Genomic DNA, 6,490 nt, shown 5'->3' with positions numbered 1-6,490 from the left:
CTGAATTTGCCCCCGCCAAATTTCAAAACAATTTTTTTTTTTTTTTTTTTTTGTTTTTTTTTTTTACAGCTAATATATTTAAATTCTGCTATTTTATGTATGTGAAGAATAATCTGCAGTGCTTCGCAATCATAAGGTTAGAGTTGTACATCTGAAAAAGCTAAACAACCTTTTCATCAATTAGTGAAATTATTTGCAAAAATATTCGTCAGATATTTTTAGAAGAGAGGATACGTTTTTTTATAGCCAGACCCACAAAAGGTTCATGTTTTTTATTCTTTTTCTTCTTGAACCAAAACGACACTCAGACTTCAGCAGAAGGGATTTGTTCACACAAACTCTGTGGTACGAGTCTTTGAAAATTTGAAGGTATATGGTCTGGCTGTAATTTTCATAAAGTATGGACAGACTTTCCCTTAAATGCAAAATAGCTAATTCAAGTGTCAAGGTAGGGAGAGACATTTTGCTTGTCCATGATATTTTAAAGCTGAATTATGCAACTGTTATGATGTGTTAAAACTGCCACCATGTCGTGATAGTGTACGAGACAGATAATCTGTTCAATCTTACGATGCTTCACCTTTTTCCACTGCTGCTATTGCCTGAAGAAATGCACCCCTCCCAGTCAAAAACAACCAATCAGAGCCAGAAGAAAGGTCTTAGTGCTGTCAATCGAGCTTGTGCATGTGCTGCTAAGTGTGCTAGTGGTGGAAAAACAGCTTACCATTCCAGGGAAAGATGTTTATCTGTCTCCATCGGTGGCCATGCCAACTAACCTGAGCATTCATGACAGCCTCTGCTGACAAGGAAAAGCTCTAGCATGGCAGAGAGCAAGGGAGGATGTGAGCAGCATGGATGATTTACAGTGCTAAGCCCTTCTGTGACTGGCTGCTTCTGACCCAGCTGTGTATTTCTGTAGTTAGTACTGGGAGCACTGGGAGAAGGCAGAGGAGCTTGATTTGTTTCACTAGTCAATCACACCACAATTTATCAGTAATAATTCTGAACGTTTGGAGTATTTATTCTTGTCATTTCAAAGTGCCGTGGAATGTGTTTTTACAGCTGGACCAAAATGCAGACAGGAGGATGGGATAATCATAGTCGAGGTTTAAAAATTAAACTTACAAAACTTACAGCAGTAGAATGAGGAGTGCAGGGCATGGAGCACAGATAGACAAACGGGAGAAACCAGTGACGAATAATGAAAACCAGTGTGCTTAAATGCTGATGGAGTAAATAATGATAATGGATGCAGGTGAGGAAATCAACAGAATGGGAAAACCCCGAAGAAACAGCCAATTGACCAGGTGGGAAAACACATAATGCGACGCCGTTGTAACAAGAGCTGCTAGGTGCTTTGAGAGATATGCTTATGTTCACAGTAGCTGTTCGTGGCGATCAGATATTATCTCAAATTCCTCAAATTTAACATACTAAAAGATGGAGTTTGATAATTGTGGCTTCTTAGTAAAGTTGTCACCAAGAAAAGTCCTCTGTTAAGTGGATTGATCTGCCTAATAATGGAAGCACAATTAATTGAGTCAGGGGAGATAAACGGCTGAGCACAGATGATCCGGTGACTTTGCAAGAATTGATTTGTCCCTTATCTTTGCTAATAAGATGCAGGGGGGGGGTGTGGGGGGAAGTAGCACTAGTTATTCAAACTTAAGCTTCTGTATCTAACTTAAGGCTGAGGCTGAACTCTGGTAAAAACAATATGTGTTCAGTTATCAAAGAAGGAACTGTGATGGGAAATTCAGGGTTGTTGAGGCAGAAAGAGAATTCCTAATTCTAATTCTAATCTAAAACCTAATGAATAAGTGTAATCAGCTTAAAAACAAGAAAGTATTTTACTGCTGTAGGTTGAACCCCTAAACTATTTGACCCATTAACTTTGGGCTTTTCCATTCGAATGCATTTTAGTTGACAACTGCACCAGTAAATGTGCAAATTCCTGAACTTAACCAGTCACATTTAACATTTACTTACTTATTTTGGCTGTGATCCTGCATCAAGACTGTGATTAGCTGACGCTATCCAACTCTTTTTACATTACAACTGTTTCAGGGAGCAAAGAAACCTTCAACAGTTTGCTACAGGATGAGTGACTGTGCTTCATGATTGTGCCCTATTGCCACAAGGAACATTGCCACTTGAACAACAGCAACCATAGGCAGCCCTACTGGGTGCAATTTCAGAGGAAAGCATTTTCTATGTTGCAGGCTGCAGAGGGCTGCTCGGCCTGAAAACATGACATCCACAGATACATTTCCTGATTACCGTGCCTGTAGTTGCTCCTGCAGTTGTGAGATAAGCGCACTTTAAAATAAGTGCATCTTGCTGAGAGTTGTTTTTAGTTAACACTATTCAAACAGCCATTTTACTGAAGACTGATTGCACCTGATCCATCTGTACTGATTTTAGTGGAAGTCTCGTCAAGTGGAAAAGTAGTCTTTTCATTAGCCGCGATGCATCTGAAGTGACTGCCGGCTCCTTGGGATGTATGCAACCTCTGCATGCTCAGAATGTTTTGGAAATACTCCAAAGATAAATTCGTACTTTGTCAAGAAATGTCAGTAGATGACCTGCTTAAGGAAGTAACGCATGGAAGAAAAAAAAATGGATAGAGAACGTAATAGTTGACATTCTGAATAAAAGACTGACACATAAATTATGTGTCACCTCTCTCTTGCGTAGCGTATAGTATTTCCCTTTAATAAGTGAGGTGCAGGTGCTGGACTGATGGAACGCAGTGAAAGACATTTCAGCATTTTATCTGCACATAATGTGGCAACGGCAGCCATGACACAAAACTTAGATAAATACTGTAATTATTATTCCTGCCTCTCACAGCTCACCCGTTTGCCAATCGTCTGTCTTATTCATCATGCCTACACAAACACGTATTTGCACACATGCCAACAGACAAGCATGTGCACGCGGTGTTTCGATGTGTCAAAGCTATATCCATCGTGGCGAGTCAAAGTGTGATTTAGTGCAGCACACTGGCAGGGTAACTGCAGTGTGGGCGACTTCATATTAAATTGTCTACTGAAGTGGGCCAGATTGTGTTAGGGCCAGCCTATCCATTCATCTGGGTTGGTGCTTTACTGCCTTCATCTATTTCATGAGGGGTAACAGAGGAGGACAATTCCTCAGGGAGAAACAGAGGAATGATTTTTTTTTTTTTTTTTAGAAGACCCAAGATAGAAATGTCGCTAAAGAAATTAAAATTAAACCAAAAATATGCAGCACTGTTTAGATTTTTTTTTTTTTAAAGTATGTTCACAAGGACACTGGGTTTTTTGAATGGCTGCATATTTTATTTGCCTCAGTGACTCGTAATTAGTTTTTAAACTAATTACGAGTCTTTCTATCTGACAACGACAACGTAAGAAATTAGGAAATCAGATGACAGAAGAAAAGGGTTGAGGTTAAACTATATGTTGCAGTTGAACCATATTAATAACACAGAGATTATAAATAGCTTTCATAAAGGTAGATTTCACGAATCCCATTCTGTGATTTAAATAGTTGGTAATAAGTGTAGAATACAATAATATATTAGTTATTCAAATGATATTGTGCTTAATAGTTATGTCTAATTATATGGTGAATCTATGGTTTAGCAGATTCTGAGAAAAGCTTTAAAAATTTGCATATATTTCAAGCTGCATTTTAAAGAATCTCCTCAATGTGTGATGATGACGTTTGGGTTTGACTGGTTCAGTCTAAAGCAGCTGGTGGCGGTCAGAGGGAACACCGGCAGCCTCGCTTCGGTCAGACTAGCCCAGGGCGGCTGTGGCTACAGTCCTGTAGCTAACCACCATGTGCATGAAGGACTGAAAATAGTGTGAAGGAAGCGCTTTGAGGTCCTCTTGACTTCATAAAGCGATATACAATACAGGTCATTTACATAAAAAAAAAAAAAAAGTCTAAGCAGATTCTAATTTCAGAGTGATTAATGGCCAATTTATTGGTATTTTGCCACCCTGTCAGAATTTCTCTTTGCTGTTTGCAACAGTGTGTTGCTGGCACCTCTATCAGTACGGCCTCTCTTTCACAACAGAGTTTGCCTTGCAAAGTGCTGTCCAGTTGCTGCCACAGCATGTGAGTTTGCCCTGCGAGAAAAAAAGTCTGAAATGCTATTATAATCCTAGCCGTGGAGAGGACTGTTTCAAGCGCAACACTGCTTGAAATTCCTGTGACTAAGTATTAAAGCAATTAGTTTTTGAGTTGCTGTCCTGTTGTGTTAACGTAACCCCTGTAAAAATATCGTTGGCCTTACTGGCAACGTTCTATTCAACTGGTAGTGAAGAGCCTTCAATCCCTTTTAAATGTTTGTGTGGCAGGATTCTGGGTCCTTGGTGGCGAAAAACAAACAAACAGTGGCATAATGACAGACAAAATGTGGTTTGCAAGAATCAATTCCTGAGCATACTTTGATTGGCTGACCAGTAGTCACAGATGATGCTGAAGTCGGCATCTGCTTCGGAGTTTATATGAAGATAAAGTGGATACAGTTTGAGATTTGTGAATTTTTCATTCATTTATAAAAAAACAAAACAAAAAAAAAGGGGGCATTTTATCCTATACTAATTTTATTAACCCGTTTTCATGTATTGTTTCATGAGCTGGATCTATCATTAGGCCAGCTATTTACTATTGTGCAGTACAATACCATACAGACCCATTAAATAAGTTAGAATTTTAAGAAAAATTTATTTCAGTATGCATCAAGTAAAATATTTAGATTAAACAAAAACTTGTATCTACAAGCTTGTTTTTCTATTAAGTACGTTTTTCTCCTTATAGCTAATAAAAAAAAACATTTAAGATCATAATATTACATCACACCAATTTAAACTTCTATAGCAGCTATGTGGGCTTCATGAAAAGTATTAGCACCTGCTTGAAGGCCACCGTTTTTTCAAAAGGTACTTTTACTCCTCGTTCCAATTCATCACCAAGAACTCTACTCTCTCTGCCCAATTCAAAAGAACCCAGTGGAGCATCTCGGCATGGAGATTGCGGCTGCTCGTTGTGTCGAAGAGCTGTCAGTTATCTCAAAGCAAAAATAACAGAAAGCACAATAATCATCACCATTTAACCAATAACATGTTCCTCTGAGTCTGCCTGTTTTCTGCAATTATGAAGATGATGATTAGTGGATCTCCACTCTTAAGAAAGAAAAAAAAACTGTATTACAGATTGTAAGTGGCCTTGGAGTCCTAGCATGTTGGTTGTAATTTTATGTTAGTATCACCTCAATGAATTCAGCTGTTGATTCGGAGTGTTGAAACGGTGAACGGCCAAAGTCCCTCGGCGCACACAGAGGGTCGCTGTGACAGAGCGACTCAGAGTCCGTGCAGCAAGGGACACCTTCATCTTCTGTGAATCAAACTTCGCTTGTCTGTTACCCTGTTGGCAGCATGCAACCCAGCTTATGTTTGGACATCGTTCAGATGAATGATGTATCTCCAGCTGATCCGGCCACTGGTGATTGTTAGCGGACTGTAAGGCCAGGCTTGGTATCCGCAGAGCCCATCGACCGTGGCAATAAAGAAAAGCAGCCATTTAATGTGGCTGCCTTGCTAAAGATTTGTTGTTTTTTTTGTTTGTTTTGTTTTTGGAGGGGGTTTCACTAATCACCAGAAGCAGTATTGGAACATGTTTTTCATGATAGATGTGGACATGTCCAGCTTTTACTCTGTGCTGTTAAAACAGGATAAGATGCACAGCTAACATGGAAAATAATTCAAATAACATGAATAAATATCTTTGTGGGAAATTGAGATACAAACTCTCCTTCGAACCACACACAGCTGAAACCAGATATTTACATACAGCCAATAAAAAGACACCATACAGTGAGGACAGAGATAATTTAGGTAATTAAGCTAAAACAATAAAAGTTTGACTGGATTTAACTTCACAGTGAGAACAAAAAAAACTTGTGTGTGTCTTTATTTGGTGCAGGTAAATATCTGGTTTTAACTCTAAGTGCTCTTTGGAGTGTTTATGGCTTTGTGTTGTCAAGAGGTTCTAATTACATTTTGAGATTTAAGATTCAATTAAAATTTTAGATCTCAAGTTGCACTGAAATCATTGCCACAGTCCAGTGAGAGGGTCTCCTGTACTCTCTCAAAGGATAAACGATGGAAATGATCCAGCAGTGCAATGCAAAATACATCCTTGACTCCTTCACATTCAGAAAGGGGAAAACATACAGCAGAGCTACACAGCAATCTTGTGGAGATGAGCTGGGAAACTGAGAACTAAAGGAACCTCTCCAGCTCTGATCTGTCTCTGTCCTGTCAAAATCATCTGGTTTGAAAAGCTCATTGCAGAGCATGGATGACGAGCTAGCAGAAAACCGTTCCCACTTCTGACAGCTGTTTCTCATTGCTTTCGCAGCACTCTTTTTTTTTTTTGGGGGGGGGGGGGGGGAGGGGGGGGAGTAGGATGATAAAAAAGTTGTGAGGAAAAA

Source organism: Poecilia latipinna, unplaced genomic scaffold, assembly GCF_001443285.1.
Source record: "Poecilia latipinna isolate Pla-1442-1.1 unplaced genomic scaffold, P_latipinna-1.0 Scaffold1345, whole genome shotgun sequence".
NCBI lineage: Eukaryota > Metazoa > Chordata > Actinopteri > Cyprinodontiformes > Poeciliidae > Poecilia > Poecilia latipinna.
This window is presented reverse-complemented; position numbering follows the sequence as displayed.